Source organism: Siniperca chuatsi, linkage group LG11 (assembly GCF_020085105.1).
Source record: "Siniperca chuatsi isolate FFG_IHB_CAS linkage group LG11, ASM2008510v1, whole genome shotgun sequence".
NCBI classification, from domain to species: Eukaryota; Metazoa; Chordata; class Actinopteri; order Centrarchiformes; family Sinipercidae; genus Siniperca; species Siniperca chuatsi.
In genome coordinates this window covers 24585712-24605840 of record NC_058052.1, presented here as the reverse complement: position 1 = coordinate 24605840, position 20129 = coordinate 24585712, and the positions used below count along the sequence as shown (strand labels likewise).

At 38.0% G+C, this 20129-nt stretch overlaps 1 long non-coding RNA gene across 1 annotated transcript in view; it reads right to left on the bottom strand.

Annotated features, from left to right (window-relative positions):
• The window catches only part of LOC122884787, a 272561-nt gene that overhangs the window by 180081 nt on the left and 72351 nt on the right, over positions 1-20129 (bottom strand). The window lies entirely within an intron of this gene.

The following is a 20129-nucleotide window of genomic DNA, read 5'->3' as shown; positions in this document are numbered from 1 at the left end:
TGCTGCTGCTGATTATTTTCTCAATCGTTTAGTCTATAAAAATCAATAACAACAACAATAGTGAAAAATGCTCAACACAATTCCCAAAAGCCCAAGAATACATATTAAAGTTGCTTGGTTTTTTTTTGACCAACAGTTCAAAACCACAAATTTTTGCTAAAAGCTACACTAAGATTGTGATGTCAAAGGAATGTCTATTGTATCAGTCCAAATCACAAACTGGGGTTGCAACACAGAGGGATGTACTATCCCTGCTAATTGATATCCCATAAAATTGATATCCCATGAAATTGCCATATTTACCCAAGTTAAATTTTCATGTCTGGTGCGTACACTTTTCCACCCAAAGTAAGTTACAAATAGAAATAGAAGGCGCAGAAGGTGATTTACCTACAGTGAAGTTTAAGACTCAATGGCATCTGTAGTGTCTCAATCAGTCCAACTGAATCTCTCTGCAGTCCCAGTTTGTGATTTACCCTGAGTGTATTTCTACATAAAATTAGGGCATAGCATAGTAGCATTTTTTTTTCAAAAGAAACAAAGACAAAATGTAATGTAAATAATAGAATCCAGTTGACTGAGAGAAAAGAAAAAAATATAGGCATAAGGAGCTGCACATTCCCACTGCTAACCATAGTTCAACATGAATCAAACAGAGGAGAAGAAACAGGAAGAACACAGATAAATAATACTGCAAATTAATAATCAAAATATGTGAAATGGAAGGAAGGGGAGTGTAAATAAAAGAGGAAAAAAGATCAAGAGGAAAAGAGGAGAAAAAAAGTGAACATTTGCACCTCCTGCTAACCATGGTCCCACTGGGACCAGGGAGGTGGAGAGAGGAGGAGGGAGGAGAGGTGAACTTCTGCACCTGACTGAACCTTTTTTGTTTCGTCCCACTGGGAGAGAGAGAGAGAGGAGAGACAGAGAGAAATCGAAGGACAATCAATCAGAAAAAGAAGGAGGACAAGTAAACTATTGTGTGTGCCAGCTGGAGGTGAGAGAGGGGACGGAAGGAGGACTGAGGCAACAGAGAGAAGTGGATGTGTAAAGGATTGAGTTTGAGAGAGAAGGAATAAAAAGCAGAGGATACAGAGAGGAGGAAGGTGAACTTTTGCACCTGTTTATGCAAACATAGCATCTCCACCTGGGAGGGAGACAGATGCAAAGACAATCGAGTTTGGCTGGTTTAAGAAAGAAAAAAAATGTTTTAATAGCTAATGGGCCAAATGTGACCTTATTAGAGCAGGTAATCAGATATTTTTGCATTATAAACACTCATGAGAAGATAGGCAATACCAACTACTGTATGTGTAATTTCAAGTGTAGCTTAGTTTAAATAGCCAAGATGGAAGCTTTCCATAGAGTTTTTTGATGTTGTTTTTAGTTATCATCAACCATTAACACCTTAGGACAAAATGCAGCAGAAGCAAGCATGACAAATAATACTTGAATTACTACATACTGGGGTGGTGACATTCCTTCTCTTTTTATACAACACCCTAGTAGTTTAAAAAAAATAAAAATTTGCATAATCATAGATTCATGATTTTTCAATTAAGGATTGAGGGAGTACAAGAATTTCTAATGAGGTATTGTATTTCTTTCTGAAAAAAAAAACATATCAGAAATTATTATTCAAATTGAAACGTACATGGATGGAATCTTTTTTTAATCTTTAATAATCTATTTTGCATAAAACATAAGTAGTGACAATACAAGTGTACAATACCACAATAAGTGGTGAGGTTAGTGTGAACCTAAATAGTTATGACCAACATCCATTTTAGCAGGTAATATAGGAGTTATAACTCTATATTCTTCGTCCCTGTTTTTCTCTCTCTCCTTCTGTGTGTACAATTTGTGTGTGAGAGAGAGTGTGTCCTATCCTAGTTATTTAAATCCTTAAATACCTAAACTCCATGAGTCCCCTAGGAGCCAGACTCAATTCTGCTCCACAAAATCCCATCAATGGACACTGAGAGAGAGTGTTTGTCTGTGCGTGAGGGGACAGGATGATTGTGAGGTTGTGTGTGCATGTGTGTTGGACATGTGAGACAAAGAGTTCATGGCAAAATCTTTTTGCACTCAGGTTTGTTTTCCTGTGTTTATGATGTACTAAAGTGACATCATTAGTATTCATGTCAAAAATGTACTATGTAGCAGTTTGGAGTAATCTGCAGCTCACACTCTGTTTTTGGTGCCTCATGTGGAGAACAAGCTGCTGCTTTGTCTCTGCATGGTAATTCCAGTGTAGGTGTGTGTTTTTGTCCTCTTTTGCTTCTATTTTCGTGACGACCAGTTTTACATTGTGAAAATGAGGACGTTTTTGGAATGTTAAAGATTTTGTCTGGTCCTCACTTGATCAAAGGTATGTTTGAGAGTTAAGACTTGGTTTAAGGGTTAGTATTAGGTCCAGGGGGGCGCCGTCGTCATATAGCTGTTAAAGTGCTGACCATAAACCACAAGGTCTGGTTAGAGTCCGGCCGGAGACCTTTGTTGCATCTCTCTCAACCTTCTTTCCTGTCATCTCTCCACTGTGAGTAATAAATGCTTAAAATGTCCAAAAACTACTCATCCCAAAATCAAAATCAGTAAGATTGACTATTATGGGACATGTGCAAGTATAACAGTTTTATATGCAGTGCATATCATGGTGATACATACTGACAATAACAACACCTTTTACATTTCTAGTTGTGTCATTTGGGTAACTATCCTCATTATTATTAAAGTTTGATTGACTGTTCACAAGCCCAAATGAACCAAACCAAACAGACAAATGCACCGGGTTAGGTGTGAAAGATCCCCTAAACTTATTGACTCTCATATTAAATTCAGTCAGATTAAAGACTTTTGCCACCAGCCATAACTTGGCTAATAAATCAAGAAGTAAATCAATGACAGCAATACTCCAATACTAAGTACATATTTAATTTACCTGGTGAATTCACCTGTGTCTCCCTGTCTGGGGTGTTCTTGCTTCTCTCTCTCTCTGATTCCTGTGTAGACAAACTCGACATGAGACTGTGACAATTTTGACAATGACACATTTGATTATTCCCACCTTTCACACAAAAGCGCAAACAAACTAGTTTAGATCCTGATTAATGAATTGCAAGGACAAAATTGTCAATTGTCCAAGTGTAATGAAAAAGTAATACAAGGACTATATGACAAATAACTTTCCCTGGGAGCAATAATTGCCATTTTGAGTTGAAGCTTAACACGGCCTGTGTTGTTTAGTTCGTTTCCACGCAGAAGGCCTTGTGCTATAATACCTTGTGCACTTGAGCACTGTGGGAAGAAACAGAAAAAGCATGATTCAGCAGCTTGAGAGAAGGCAGACTGGAAAAAAATACAAGTCATTTGAAGTGGTACTTACTTACTTAGCCTCATAAATCAGTTTTTTTCCTTCTTCCTTCCACTTGCTACATTTAAACTTTCTAGCTGAGTAGATATAGTTTCAGCCAGGGACACAAATATCTGGTGTAAACATGTTTGATTCATGTTGAGTCACAATTTGTAGCTTAACCTAATAGAAAGCTGCCATCTCACCTGTGCTAATAATTATATCAATACACAGTCACCAAGGCTAAACACTTCTACAGCTAAGGAGAAAAGATATGTGTTATCTGAATTAACTAAATTACCAGCTTTAAACAGTAGCAGCTGCACGCCTTTTTCCTCTTTACCTCCCTTTATGTCACTTGATGATTTTTCTGTATCTGACACCACTCCTGCTTTATATCTGTTTCTTTTCTATTTTCCATCTAACTCCTTGCCTTCCCCTCACACTTATCTTTTTACTTTCATCCTTCGTCTCTCTGTCCATGTCTGTCTGCCTCTCGCTCTTCACTCCCCTGTTAAGATAATTACAGTTCATTTTGTGTCAGTGTGTAGGGGGATCCCAGGCTGGCTGGAGCCTGATTAGTTTTTAATCATGAAGTGGCACTTGGGTAAACAGGGAAATATTCTTCCCGTCACTCCAGAGAGGAGAGATGTGTGTGTGAAACAGTTTGTGTTCAAACTGGATGCTGGATGGATGTCCTTGGGTGCACTACAAACAGACAGTAAGTTAATTAACCAGTCAGGCATCCAGTCAGTAATGCAGTTATTCATCCAGTTTGCCAGTGAGTCGGTAAGTTGGTTAGATGCATGGTGAATGTGTTTTTGTATCAGCTGGATGTCCTTGAGCAAACTGCAAACAGAAACAGCAAGCAACCACTCACACGGTAAAATAACCCATCAGTCAGTCAGTAAGTGAATTAGTGAAATGGAAAGTTAGTCAGTTATTTAAGGAGTCGGCCAATCCCACATTGAGCACGTTAGCTTCTTTGTATGTAAGTCATTCAGTTTGGCAGTTAGACTGTTCTTTCAACATGAACCTTAATCCATCAGATATTTGACAGATGGTAAAATGATGGAGATTGTCAAGTCTGACGCAATCTAAAAAAACACAAGCTCACACAATATTATATTATACAGTAAAAATAACTTTACAACTTTTAAGATTTGTTATGATCTCCTCGAAAGATGTCTATGAAGGTTCTTCATGATTTATATTCATCCTTCTTCAATCATAAAGATATTTGGGTCCATATTTTACACAACATACGTGGTACTTCTGTAAAACTGTGGGTGTGGCCTTACTTTTAAACCTGCAGTTTATTAATAAATTCAAATAACAATAAAGAGTCTGCAGCAATGTGTAAGAGGCACTGGAACTAGTTTGCTAGCTGAAGTGTTAATTTCATCAATGAAAATAATGACGAAAAATATTCGTCAACGACCTCCTTTTCACAACCAAAACTAAAAAAAAAAAGAAACGTATGAAAACGAGAACTATGGCAAAATGTATTCCATTTTTCGTCAAAGAATAATAACTAAACGATAATGTAAAAGACGGATGAATTAACGAATGAACTAACAACTGTTTTAATACAAAGGCTGCTTCAACGACCTGCATGCTTCTGCGGAATCACACACTGATTAGTAAAACGGTTTCCTCTGCCGCCCAAAAAAGTCTCTTGTTCAGAAGTTGATTCAGCCACTTCACTTGTTGTACTACCGTTAATAAGAAATATATTGCGTTCTGTAACTTCATCTCTGTCAGTAATGTTATCTGATGTAACTGGTTCTTGGGAAAAAAATTATTTATGGACTTAATTCATCTACAATCCACTGAGAATTAGATAGGAAGCAGCACCTAAACAGCTGACACAAACTACAAATAACCAATTCATTACCAAAACTCTATTCAAGAAACTAAATCATTAGGTGACAAATTCCATCCCTAAAAGCAATTCTGGTTGTTTCATTTGTTGAAGTTGAAAGGCAGAACTGTTTGTTGATAATGATGTTGACTGCTGACACTGTCAGGCATGCCCTCAGGTGGGAAACTTTTTTTATTCGCAAGGATCAACACAGCAGCCAACTCTGGCCCAACTACTGCAGTGGCTAAATCTCAGCTGTGTGGTGCACCTGCTGCATGTCCTGGGGAAATAAGAGAAAAAAAGGGGGTTTTCATGCAATTTCAGAGAAATTGAAGGTTGTGTTGGCAATTAGTTGAGATAAAAGCTTAGCACCGTTTGAAGCCACCAGCTGGACTATTATGTGTCAAAATCTGGCTTGGTACTCAAAGCTGTGTCATGGGAAGATTAAATGGGTCCCAAAATGATTGAGGGCAAATTGGTATTCAAGCTTATTGGCAGAATTATTTTGAAAAACTCTCTAAATGGTGCAGTATGCAGGAAAGTTAAGTTAAAAACTGCCTACCCTCCCAGAAAATGGCTGCGATTGGACCAAAATATTCCTTTATAAGGAATCAATGTCATAATGCAAGTAATAAGTGATTGAGAGTTAATTCTTCAAGGCATGGTGTTGATGTGCATGATTTAGTTCTATAGACAGGAGCGTTCACTCCCTAGTACATTTACCATGTCATACTTTCATATGAGACTCTGCTGTATTCTGATTTCTCTGTTTGTCTGTCTATCCATCCATCCATCCATCCATCCATCCATCTGCCTCTCTTTTTGTGCTCCTCCATCTCTTTATGTCCACCCATCAAATATATAATGTTGTGACTGATTGCTGCTTTATGTGAAAAATTAAAAGCATTATCAAATGCTTTTTTTTGCTATAGCCTCCTGCTCTATATAGATCCATGTCTGGAGGTCATTGTTTTCATAGATACACAAACAATGGGACATCTTCTGTGTGGGGGTCAATACGTCACTTTGTCAACCCAGCTTTCCAGAATTACATGTATGCAAAATCATGCACATACACACAGAGAAACAAAAGCAGGCTCTATGATGGAGAGGTACTGACCTCTGAGGTCTGATGAATCAAACTACAGCTTTCTGGTTTTGTTTGTATGGTGGTGTTTTGGTGTGTGTCTGAAGCTGAAGATAAATGACAGGTTAGGGAGAGAGCACTTTGACACAGGAGAGACAACAGAGAAAGCAATGAGACCAGAAGAAAAGAAAAAAAAAAATCAACAACATGTGTGTGTTTGAAATTGAGGGAGAGAGGGACAGAGCAAGCCTGTGTGTCAATGAGTGAAGGTTATGTAAAAGCAATCAGTGGCCTGTTTAATCTTTCAGAAAGAGAGCTTGCTCATTTCCATAATCATCATCTCTCTTTCCCTGATCCCCCACACTGCTTTGCAGCAGAGCCACCAGTCCAAAACAGTGAAACAAGTCTGTGTGGGATCCAGTGAGACCACCTCCTTCACTCCGCTGGCCCTCTTCTCCTGATCTGTCCTCATAAATCCCCCTCTGGGCTCATCGCCCAGGCACACTCGAAGGTGGGGTGAAAAGCCTGCCATCATAGAGGGGTAAGATGTGATAATCTCGGGCAGTCTCTCCTGAGGGGCATTAATAGTGTTGCACTCAATTGTACACAGAAGTGACAGAAATAGTTGTGTAAAGAATGAAAAAAAGAGAGTGTGAGGGAGAAGTTCAAACCCTGCTTACTCTCTCTCCTCTGCACACCTGGCCAATTACTATGTGAAGTGGACATGATTACCAGATCAGAAGTTACAGAAATTTCAGAGTCGGAGAGGTGTGGGTGGAGGGCGTTTGAGACGCTGTTGAACCATCCAACAAGTACTTTGATTAGAGTGTACTGACACCTATAGCCAGGATGCATTTGAGCTTTACTGATAAGTGAGCTCAAACGTAAGCCTTATTCTGAATGAAAGCTGGGTTACAAATGTCTATATACAATTTAAGCTGGGCATTGCCCCCGATTTCCCAAATAGATTTGATTCCAATTCACAAGGTCCTGATACAATATCGATTTGGTTAGGGATATTTTAGTAACAATACCAATTTTGCTTGGATATGAAAGAGATTCTCAGAGAACTAATGTTGTAAATTGTACAAGGAACCCTCAACCTGGTGCATTATTAAAAATATTAATGTTTACATTAAGAATTTACAATTACACTTTAAATCACCTATGACAGCGCTGATATTTCCACTCAGATGCCCCAGTATTTCCCCAACCATCATATTATAAATAAATGTATAGATAAAGAAAAACAACTTGACATTTAAGGTTGAAATAATATCCCTTAATCATCAAGTATTGCATATTGTGCTGTTATTTCTCGCCGTTAAAAGAAAAAAAGATAGCTTGTTAGAAAGATAGACATAGATTGTTTGATGACTGCTCACTCTGTCAGTCAGGTGAGCCCGAGACCCTGTATACCTGAATGGCAGATTTTCACTCGACTCACAAAACCTACGCGATACATGTAAGTTAGCATAATATGTTTTTAGAATTTTAGTGTTATTTACGCTTTAGTACTGCGTGGTTATGTATCAACATTTATGCGCACTGTTTGTGAACTTCCTTCGTCTTACGTTCGGCGCATCTATGTGCTGTTTTTAGCTCAGAGAAAGAGCACAACACATGAAAGCAGCCAAATCTGTAAAGTTTCCCCAAGTATACAAGCATTGCACCCTTGTTGCGGCTTCCGATTCACAGTGCCCAACTCGCTGCACTTCGCAGCCAGAGAAAGCTTCTCTTGGAGAGGAGCAACAAACACTGGTGGCTGGGGTCCCATTGCAGCTCGGGGTAAGCCAGCAACATCCCAGCCACATACATCGAAAAAATATGGGTAAACGCCACTTTCTGACCTGGGTGTTTTTTTCTCTTTTTAGCTACCTAGCTAATGTCAGTCTGCTTGTCATAGAAACAAAACCCACCCGCAGCGTTTTTCTCTCTCACCGCACAAGCGCTTCACTCCAGCGTTTCTGTGCCAGAAAAAAAATGCTATAGCCTAGGACACAAAGATGGATCTCTGATTTTATTAATTGATATCAGATAATTCAAATAAAGATCAATTTTCCGATTTTTTTTTAAACCCAGCCCTATATGCAATGTCTCTGTTTATGCCTTCTGACCAGTTTAGGTAAGAGCCCATCTGATAACTGTATTTACTAGAGAAAAGCCTGTGCATGATCCTGTTTAATTTCTTACTAAGCCAGAGTTTGGACAAAGGATATTTACACTCATTATATGCTAGGTCCACCCTTGGAGCAGTCAAGACCAAATGGCAGTGATAAAATCTTGAATTTTAAATGTAGATTCTGTCAAGATAAGTGTTCTCTTTCTCATTAAAGGACTGCACAAAAGAAAAAAGAAAATGCACATACAGTATATGACAGTAGTGTTGAATTTTCTAAATTACAACATGCTTGTGTATATTTCTATGTTCCAAATTATACTTTGGATTTGTGGATGATTGGACCAGTTTCTTGGGCCTGCATGAGTCATTCAGATAAAGGCTCTATTTGTAATTTTTTCCCTGCAGTGTAATAGCTCAGCATGCAGGAGTTTACTTGAAACTTTGTTGACCTCATTGTCTCCCACTGGCACCTGCACAAAGATAACAATAGGTGTGCAAAGAACTTGTCTCACATTCTTTTCTTCTTTGTCACATAATCCAGCATACATATTGTCTTTCTGTCCCCTCAGAAAACAGCTACCAGTTCTCTATCATGCAGTTACTCTTCTGCTTTCACTGTGACTTCTATCATCTCATCATACTGGCATCCATTAGGTGACAAGAATTCTTTTTGCTCATACTGTTATTGGATTTCCAAAACCATACATGGAAGAACTCTGGGTTGCATTGTGATAAGTATGTCTTGGTACTGTGGTCTGGAAGCCTACCATATTGGAAGGAAGAGCAGAGGAAAGCAGTGCAGACACAGACCAGAGCACAGCCAGCCAAAACATTTTTTGGCCAAGTGAGGAGACACAGCAATGATCTCTGCAATTTAGAACAATACACTGAAAAATGTGTCTGTAGCCAGTGTCACCTGGTAAATCAGCATGTTAAAATTAAAATGTGCAACTCATGGGGCTAGAGCCAGGCTGTCTATATACAGTATATCTGACTATCTTTGACTGGACAAGCAAACCGCATCTCTCATCTGACTAGAACAATTGGACCTCTGATGTTTGATTTCCAAATTCAAAACTCTCTCATTAGACCAACCAAAAATCTGACTGAATACGCAATAAAACTCTAGTGCATGACTGGTTTGCACCCAAACCCATCTGATCAACAACTGGGTTTCTCCAGGGGATGGACAGGCTGAAAGGATACCTCTCCACCATCATGGTTACACGCGACACTGATTCTGACACAAAAGATGATATTACAGCCATTTGAAATGAGATTCTGCAGGTGCCAAAAAGGCAGAAAAAGCAGAAGGAAAAGCGGGGGGAGAGAAGAATAAAAGAGGGGACAGGGAAGAGACACAGTCTAGATATACACCCCCTCTTCCATTTAGTATCAACTGAACCCGCACATATTTAATGCATTTTTAATGAACTGATCTTTCATTGCAAATCTAAAGCTAATTTGGTGTGTTATGAATCCTCTTTGCTGGTTAGCCAACGTGCTAAAGCTGACGGTTACTGTGAAGTGTGTGTGTATGTGATTTAGAGGGAGATTGCTGCAGTGATATGTGTACATATGCAGGGTCTCTGTGTTTCTGTGTGGGTGTTTGTGGGCATGACAGTTGTTTTGGTGTGTGTATTGGTAAGGGCTCTGCTGTAGCTGTGTGCGGCTCACAGATGGGTTGGATATGCAGAGTGGGCACAGAGGGGCTGGCAGAGCTACAAGCCATATCAGCCAATAGCATCATTACTCACAATTAGATCCTAAACAGATTAAAGAATAGGGTGACAACCAGCCAGCCAGGATGTCATGTAGAAAGAAAGAAAAATGTATCATTATTGGCCCTGTTTTCAACATTTTAGTTTATTTCTTGTGCATTGCCCCTCAATTCTGAATCCAGCACCATGAAGTGTTAATTTGTACTTTTTTCACTGTGATGTTTTGAAGTCATATTCTTTAGACCTGGCTTCATAACTTTGACTTCACCTCTAGACCATGGAGTTGCTTTACTTCTAATGGTTACACATAAATGCAGGCTGAAGCCCTCTCTGGTTATTAGTATTACCAGGGGAGACTGGTAATTTGGTTTTGCCCATGCACACCAGCAATTCCAATCAGTCATCCAGATGGTAAAATAATTTACTGGAGGTTTATGGCAAACCAGGGACACAGCACACCACAACACCAACAGTACAGCAAAACAGGCAAAACTCTGAAGACTGTTGCTGCTCTATCCAGCCACTGGTTTTACTGTATGGCCCTATAATGGAGATGCCTTTGAAGAGTTGACCCCTGGAATAATTTAGCACCTTTTCAAACACACACACACACACACACACACTTTTAACCCAGGGTTAACCTAAGCCCAGGGTTAAGCCCAGGGCTATACGATTCACACTGCACTTCTACTAGTCCTGGGTTAAATGTCAGTTGGAACATGCTAATGTTTACATTTATGTTACATTCTGTTTACTTTAGCCCCATTTCACACTGGCACCTTTTAGCCCACCGTTTAGTCGATTTTCAGGAGATAATCCTACAAACTTGGGGCTAACCCTGTTCCGGAACAGGGCCAGCAAGCCCTAGGCTAAAATCGGGGTTAGAATGTGCCAGGATTGTGGCAATGTGAAAGCTTTCTTAGCCTGGGGATAACAGCTCCCTTAGCCTGGGGCTAAGAAGGTTCTAAGAATGCTTTTAGCCCTGGGCTAATTCCAGTGAAATCATCCTGGGCTGTCAGTGTTATCCCAAAATAGAGTTGTAAATACACAGTGTTTCCCATACATATGCTTTACTTGGGTCCTCCCAAGAACAGTATATTAAAGCCAACTAATGGTGGAAAGGTGAACAGACACACTACTATGGCTACGTCGACAAACAACCACAGATCCAACCCAAATTCTGTGTGAAACTGGTCAGGAATCTTGTAGGTTATTTCTTGGGAAAAGGGGAGAGTGGATTTTGAGTTTTGGATCCATCCCTTTTATGATAGTTTGTGTGCAAAATGATTTGCTTTTGATACATTACTGTCCAAAAACATTAATTATAAATATTAGTCTGACTTGCTTGGAGGATAATTAGGTTACATTTATACTATTTCAGTTTCAGAGTAATTTTTTTTTTTTTTTAAATCTCTAGCAGAGATGATTTCACCACTGCTGAGTAAAAACATAATATTATCAAGATCAAATATTACTTAAAGCATATTCAAATGTATTTTCTCTCTCACTATCCACCAATCTGGGACTTATATGAAAGGTTTCCTTCCAAACAACACCATTTTAGATGCATTAGTCAGATGCAAAAAGAATGATTATGTGGTCTTACATTATATAAATTACTGTATGGCTCATAGCTCATCATGTCTATTTAACATAATGAGAAGAACGATCATTTCCTAAGAGCGAGTGCCTGTTTAATAGGATTGAGCCCAGCATCATGGCATGCTATGCACTCATGGCACTGTGCTCCTTTTGACTAAGTCATATTTTGATGTGGCTCTGTGCAGAATAAAACAATTTTTCTAATGTCACACTGTGACATTAGAAAAATTAGTGTCTTACACTGGCAGAAATTTTACTCAGTGGTACCAAAATGTAACATCTAAAATCCCCTTCTCTCTACTGTTTTTATACTCACTGTACACTTTGTTTTAGCAATAAAAGGAAAGAAAAATGTTCCTTCAGTTGGAGAGATTAACTGAGCACATGGTGATGTCTCTAGAGGGTTTGATGTGACAGGTTATACTGAGATGCATAATTGAAGCTTCAGGCACACAGTAACTGCAGTTAAGACATTGCTAAATTGATTTGTCAGAGAAAATTTCAGAATGAATAAAAACTATGTTCAGAATGGGGTAACAATACATGGGACTGACCTAAAGTATGTATGACACTGCATTAATAAGGCATTTGGTCAATGTCACTCACATTTGACTCACAGGGGTTTATGTTCAGGCAAATCCACTCATCACATTGCAGTTTATCTTCAAGCATGCCGGTCAACAAATTCAAATATTCTACAAAGTGCATTGCTGTTTTTCCTAAATATGTCCCAGATATTCGCCTCTTCCTATAGGTCCAATTAGATGATACTTAAAAATATTAAGCACATTATAATATAATGGAATTTGTATTTAGGACATTGCAGTACAAATTATGACAGTAAAGTTTATTCCCCCCTCAAATTGCACAAATTATTTCTTGCTATTTGAACATAATACAATTATCCAACACATGCCATTGCCTTTAGGAGACTAACCCTGAGGAAACATGTATTACTACACAATGTTGGAGTTAACAGGTCACATAAGAAGAGATGCAGAGAGAGATAGTCAGTTCAAAATCGAGTTTTATTTCACATCAGGCTGTTTGAAATGAGGTTAAATTAGGGACATAATCCCATTTACATCCTCACTCCTGCTAACTGGCTAACACAGCTGCAGTTATCCATGAAAACTGTTACCTGCCTGCATGAGTTTCCTGTCAGTCAATGTTTTTGCTTGTTTGGTAGTAGAATAAATAATGGACTGAGCCTTAGATGCTGGAGACATTAATGAATTTGGTGTTTAGAGAATGTTGAGACGCTGGAGATTTAAGTGGGTAAATGTGAGTATAAATACTATAAAAATAAAACACACGGTTTTGAACAAAAATGGAAAAGTCAAGAAGTCGTATTTAAATACCCAGACACAGATAAACAGTTTAGTAAGGCATTTGGGATCCAGATGATGATAACAGATTTTCCATAACACCTTGAGAGCTCTCTCATTCATTCGTCAACATAACAGTGTGTCTGGCACATATCTGTTTAAAGAGGAAAGTATTCCAAATACTCATGTTTCTCATGTCTTTCATACTTATTCCAAAGTTCTCATGCACAGTAAATTCTCTAGTGTCAAACACGCAGTGTCAAATCACATCGACTCTTTCGGAGATATTACAACAACAAATTGAGTAAGATTCCCCCAGATGTTGGTGAAAATATTTGTAGTTACGCTCCACTCCTCTGCTTCTCTGTGCCGTTTCTTCATTTAGAAAAAAGCAGGTAAAATTGCTTTGCAATTAGGTCACCATATGAACCAGCCCAACAATTGCTGCCATGTTGAGACTCAGTTTGAAGTCTGTGAAGTGGATACCATGTGGGAAGGGTTAAAAGCATGTTTAAAGCCTCCAGTAAATGTACACCTGACAGAGATAGTGATGTTTCCACATCAAATTAAGGTTTCATAATACTTATAATTGCTTTGTCATGATGTTTTCCATGGCCCAATTGGTCTTTTTTTAAATGAGACCCTAGTCTTGAAAGATTTGGTAATAAATTAAGGCTCTGAATATAGTTTAAAAAGGTAGGAAATTTTTATCAGGACACTCAGAAGCCGATACCAGCTAACTGTCCAAATTGTCTGCCTGTTTGTGTGCATGGAAGTCCTATGGCTTAGAGAGTAATATTTATGAGGAAAATGACGTGTATCTCCTTTCTTGTCTTTATCTTTTTTTTTTTGCCGTTACTTTCTTTTTTTTGTATTTTCCCTCTTCACCGCTTTCCTCTTTTTTACCTCCTCCTCACCATCTGAGACCGTCCATTTTCATTTCTTCTCTGCTCATTTTCTCCTCTATTTCATCTCTTCTGTCCACCCATCTGCCCTCCTTTCCTCTCCTCTCTTTCGATCTCCTTCCCTCTCCTCCATCGTCTGTCCTCGACATTTTCCCCTCTCCTCTTCTCATTCTCTCTTCTCCCTCTCCTCCTCTCCTGACAGAGCTATGAATAACAATTAGAGGATATACAAGTCACAGAGAAACCGTTTAAAAGTTTGAAATCACTTCTCTGTAAAGTATCAGCCTGTTTCAGCCTGAGGGAGGGAGGAGAGGGTTATGGCTAAAATCAGGTCCGTTGCTGAGGATACTGAGAGAAAAGGGGGGAAATTATTATTTCTTCTCCGCCCTGCTGTCTGCCAGTCCTTGGCAAAGAGGAGATTATTTATCAGCCGTTCCTGTCTGGTGCCCAGAGAGTTCTAGTTATCATGTGAGAGGCACTTGAACAGCAACACAAAGAAACTCCTCTGATTGTTGTCGTCATGCCGCTGCAGCTTTAATAACAAGCTGGTAACAAAGAAATGTCTTTGGCTTGCTGCTTATTAAACAAGCTGCTTTGACAACGCACGTGAAGCCGAAAGTGAAGGCAGTTTTATTTTATTTTGGGATAGGATCTGTGGTGCGGTGGCACACCTTTGAAGGTGTGAGAGGAATATATTATCACTTTGGAAGCAGTGAGTTGTTGGCAGGGCCAGGTCAGTTTTTTACCTAACATAATCTAAAGTATTAATTTAAAGATTTATTAACAATTTGATTTTTTTTTTTACCTCCATAATAAATACAAAGTGAAATTAATACTACAAATGACAAACTAAAAGATTACAGTTTTGTTACCATTGTTTCCAACAAGGTTATTTCATCATGTGCAAAGTGTTAATTATGACACAATAAAAAGAAAATCTGACAATTAAAAAAAATACATTTGTGAAGCTCATAATGTTCGTTTTGAAAACCAAGAGTTAATTCATCTCTCAGGTAAATTTTGATGTTCCTCTTACTCTTGATGTATTAGTATTATTTTACCCACTCCCTGAAATGACTTTTTTTCCCTGTAAATAACTGTTAATGAGCCACTGATATGCAACTTGCATTTTCCGAGCACTGTAATTTGACATGCACTTCACTCTTCAAATCCATCATGCATCTCCTCCATGTGCAAGAAAATTAATCTGTTTAGCTTTAGCACTCCTTTTCACAATGCAAAACTAATAGTGTCTATCTGGTTGTGTGAAAGTTGATGACAGTACACGTTTGAGCTCCATATGTCAGCTTTTAAAAACACCACAGCAACATTTTCCGGGCATTTTGAGAAGAATTCACAAGCGTGCATAGATGTGGGACAGCTACTTAATGTTGGTTTGGCATCATGTAGCAAGGCTTGAGATGTTCCATTAAGCATGGAAACCTCATGGAAAGGGGTTGTTGATCCTCCACAATAAATTCCATAATTATTTTCCCTCGTCAGCTTTGCTTTGTTGTTGTCTGAGCTTTCTCACACTTCTTCTCTCCTTCCAACAACTTTGTTGCCCCTTCACTTTTTTCTTGATTGTTGTTTGTGGTGTTGTTCCCCTTTGAAACACTGTCACAATTTACATTTCACTATTTAGATTTGTACTTATTATTTAATGTAAAATACCTTCATGCAAGTGACGTGAAGACATCAGGCAGCTGCTCTCACTTGCATGTTATACTGAACTGGCTGCTGTTGCTACTTCTCTTTACTGCAGATAACACACACACACAAGGCCATATAGGTATGTATGTAGGTCACATGATATACCAAGGTACAAGTTAATTTATTTATCATTTTACAACACAAGGTTGTACATAGAACACATAATTAAATTTATATTAGAATAGGGTAACAATATAAAACAAATATATACAGTTATTTATATATATATATATATTATATACACACATACTACACCCAGGAAATAATTCTGCAGCATATTTTTTGAATTTGTGTCTGGTGGAATGTAAACAGCAGATAGAGATAGTGATGATAACACGGTTTTCATCTTCACATAAAAAGCTCGACATTTGGGAAACAGTGTCCATCCACTTTGCCTGCGTTTGAGCACCAAGCGTCATCGATGTAAACACAGAGTCCTCCTCCTTTCATCTTGCACTCTGTCAGCTTGAAACACCTTTTCCGATGACGATGATGTATTTCTGTCATAGGTAGTATGTGTTTCAGCAATAAAACCAGAAAAAAGAAGAAAAAAATAACAGATGAAAAAACAAGCTGCCGTAGTTTGAAGGAGATACCGGCCGCTGCATCTACATGCACAGCTGTTCCCACTAAGGGATTATTGTCAGTCTGAATCAAATGATAACTTTTATGTTTTATGCAGTGTTTTTTGTGTTGAATGGTCATATTACTGTAGCAGATCTAGCTGAAATAAAATGTTTGCACGAGATTAAATGTAGTTTGTTCAGATTCTCAACCATTGGTAATTCTATTTAAAAAGAATCAACAAAACGAGCATTGAGGGTAGCTTTGCTCTAATGTGACATCATTATCCATCCCACAAAGCGACACTCAAAACATCGGCTCATGAGACACTTCTGGAGCAACAACAGCTTCAGATTACACTTTTTAAAGGGACTTGGTGAAAACAAATCAGAAAGCTGCATTAATTCCTGAATAGCTGTGTTTTTTCCCCAAACAGCTGGAATTAAACATTAAGAATAAACGGAGCAGCATAGTTTTCAGAGCAGTTCTGCTTCCCAAACACCCCACCACGCTGCCAACCGCACCCCCCACCCCCCTATTTTTGAATCCCCCTCCACTAACCAATTTCCACCACAGTCACCTCTGTCCCCTGCACTGCCTCACGCTGGCTAATTGAAATTGGCACATTTAATTTAGCCCCACAGGCAGCTTCATTCCAGTGATGGATGGCAGTGGATGAGTGTAATTGAACTTTGGAGAAAAGAGGAAGGAAGCAAAGGAGGAGACATCAATTAGCATAACCTGACTGGCCACTTCATTTATCAGCAGGGACAGAGGGCTTGGAATAGAATAGAATAGAACAGAATAAAATAGAATAGAATAAAATAGAATAGAAATCAGTAAACCTAATGTAACTGTCCACTTCACTTAGCAGGTTTTTTGTGTTTTTGCAGTAAACACATAAAAGTAGAAGACGACAATTCAAAAGGGGAACACTGGTGTGGACTGCAGTAAAAGTGACATTTAAGATCTCTGGATTCCATTTCATCTCTCAGTGATGCAGAGGAAGAATGTGCAGTGCCTGGCTTTTTAGCTCCTTTACTTTGTTTTATATAAAGATTCATTTTTGGAGTGTAGATTCATGTCAAGCTTCTGCTTTCCCGATACCTCGTGTGTGCATTTTAATAACGCCCCGTTTTCCTTTTTTCATCCCTTTCTTTATTTTACAAGCAGTCACTGTCTGTTATCAGCCCACACTGACACCACTGTATATACTTATCTGCTTTCATAACAGCTCATTTTCCCTTTTTTTTTTATAATTTATACTGTATTTCAAGACTTGATTCATGCTTGTGTCTCTCCGATGTTTACCAGGCTGATATTGTTTCATATCTGGCAGCAGGCTGTATTCTACCTGTCAGCTCTGGTTAAGTTGCACTAACAACAGATATACGGCATGTCTGTGTGTCAGCTCCGTTTCCCCTGCACTTACAAGAATGAGAACGCCTGTGCTGTACAAAATACCAGTTCAGTTGCATGCGAACTGAGTCTGTGTTGTGGTTTTGGTATGGAATGGTAAAGCCCAAACCGATAACGACCAAAACCAAAAACCAAAACGATAATAACGATAATAATAATTTTTACTAATGAATGCAATTGTCACTGCAGTATCAAAATCCTTCTCATTGTTGACAACACTATCAAAGCTGTTCTATACATCAAACCTAATTTCAGCGACAAAGTAATTTTTCCAGATGCTGATTTCTTCTTCATTCACTGTATACCATTTTGCTTTCATTGATTTTCTGAACTGATAGGAGGAGACAGGCAAACAAAAACATCTGCTTTTAACATGATGATAACTTTACTTAACAATTCGCCAGAGACATAGCCTATATATGAATTTTGCACAAGCGGATGTACACACAAACACACACAATCCACATAATATGGAAGTCATGCAGAGAGATCCGTAGACTCAGGAAGTATTCTACAACTAACACTGTTTGAAGAGTGTTTACAAAGCTTCCAGGCAAAACACAACTTCTGTTTCTTCCCTTTTTGATTTCTTTCTTCTCTCCTTACCTCTTCCACCCCCTTTTTTCCATCTCTTTCTTCCCTGCTATTCTCCTGTCCCTCTTTCCATCCCTTCTTTTCTCTTCCTCCCATTCCATCTCTCCTCTAGCTAATTAGATCAAGACATATAGTGGCTGTGTGACAGTATTCTCAATAGAGCGAAGGGGCAATATGAATAATTGAGACGCTATTATCCCCTGCTATTACACCCTGAACAGAGCAACAGGGTTGGCTGACACGGATAATACCACAACCACTGTCATTTGTCTTCGTTTGTGTCCGCCGCTAAAGAATAAAAGGACATCTGTTTTCTTTCTTCTATCCAAATTATTACACTTAGCAGCGCTAGTATTCCTATTAACTATTACTATTTTGCAGTGTCATGTATTGCAATATAATGGTGTCTGCCATTATATATATACACACATATATATATATACACACACATATATATATACACACACATATATATATATACACACACATATATATATATACACACACACATATATATATATACACACACATATATATATATATATATATATATATATATATATATATATATATATATATACATATATATATATATATATATATATATATATATATATATATATATATATATATATATATATATATATATATATATATATATATATATATATACATATATATATATATATATATATATATATATATATATATATATATATATATATATATATATATATATATATATATATATATATATATATATATATATATATATATATATATATATATATATATATATATATATATATATATATATATATACACACACACACACACACACACACACACACACACACACACACACACACACACGACACTGAAAATTATGTTTGTGTTACAGTCATGTTACCACAGATAGAAAGTGCCCACTGTTATTATTAAATTCCTCTTCTGGTTTTGACTCTTAATTGTAGCCCACAAACAAACAAAACTGTATTGTATAAAATTCATCAAGGATGACACTATAAATCATCTGTGACAACCTTTTCTATCGTCATAAATACTTCAAAGACGTGGTAATGCAGTTATTGTCTGTGATGCTATAGCTAGCTGGCAATTATTTAGGGAACACTGATGTTAATTAACTCTGCCTATAGTAAGGTCTTTGCTGCCAACAGGCTGTAATAATTTGGTAACATTTCAAACTAACATTTTAAACAACCAGTGAGCTCTGAATATATAGGCCCGCCATATGCATTAGCCTGGTCTCATTAACCTTTGTGAAAAGAGCACAATGTCAGCGCAAACAACATGCTTCATGCAGGCATTTGGGGAAAAAATGGATGAGACAAAACTAGGAACAGGCAGCAACGGGTCATAGCTCATGATTAAGTAGCATTAATTTTACTTTTTCAAAGTCCAAGTGAAATGGAAGGTAGAGTGTCTTTAGCTTCATTTAGCTTTATTGTGATGTATTTCTGAGTGAAACAGAATATGTGGACGGGGCATAGTTACGAGAGGGATTAAATCAAATCCTACAGATTTGATTGGATCACTGAAAAGTGGGCATTGCTTAGCGAATGTGGCGCACGATAATGGGGTTGTAGAGAGATATGGAGTGGTATAGCAGTGTTGGCCTCAACCCACATAGATCAGGTGGAGCAGGACGAGGCAGAAATGAATAAATCAGACCTCAACCATGCTGTTTTGAAAATGTAAACAAAGTTTTTTGCCAAATCAGATATAAACACATACCTCTGGCCCATGCTATCACTCTACTAGCTTCTAGGACCCACAAGCTAATGGTCAAGTACAGCTTTATATGATTGGTGGGGTTAATTAGTCACCCCAAATCACA